Source organism: Penaeus monodon, chromosome 20, assembly GCF_015228065.2.
Source record: "Penaeus monodon isolate SGIC_2016 chromosome 20, NSTDA_Pmon_1, whole genome shotgun sequence".
Taxonomy (NCBI): domain Eukaryota; kingdom Metazoa; phylum Arthropoda; class Malacostraca; order Decapoda; family Penaeidae; genus Penaeus; species Penaeus monodon.
Window position 1 is genome coordinate 12,135,923 of NC_051405.1, and position 591 is coordinate 12,136,513.

Here is a 591-nt window from a genome sequence, read left to right on the forward strand (position 1 = left end):
CATTAAGACAATAATCGAATGACCTTACTTTTCCTAAGGTATATCAAAAGAATGACTATGTATACAAATTATCTTCCTGTAAACAAATCTTCCCTCCCTCTCCCCCTACTACAGCTGAGCAGCATCACCGGCGTAGCGAAGGGCGCTCTCGCTCACGACGCAACAGCCTTCCCCAGCACCTTATCGCCTGCCGCGGCGCCGGCGATGAACTGAGAAACTCCCATTTACGAAGTCATTGGGCCCTTAAGCTAGAGACTGCTAAGGCAGTGATCGTTAGCTTTTTAAGGGTTATTTATAGTTGCTAGTTTGTGCGTCTGTTGCTAGGTTTTGTGTATATCCGTTATTCGAGTATCTGTTTCACTGTTCATTACGCTCATGTGATTTTGAATACATGTGAGTACCAAGGTTGAACGTCGCGTGTGTCACACGGTTTACGAGATGGCATCATCAGAGGTTGGCAATATTATTGTTGTCCTAAATTCTTATTTTGACAGCTATTTACTTGTCACTAGGGGTAATTTTGGGCCAGAATGTGAAAATACTAAAAATACTTGTAAGGAAAAATGTTTGATAATTCTACCCAGTTGAGAG

General features: G+C 42.5%; 1 pseudogene; it reads left to right on the forward strand.

Annotated features, from left to right (window-relative positions):
- The window catches only part of LOC119585912, a 16,670-nt pseudogene extending 16,118 nt beyond the window's left edge, over positions 1 to 552 (forward strand).
- The last annotated feature ends 39 nt before the right edge of the window (positions 553 to 591 follow it).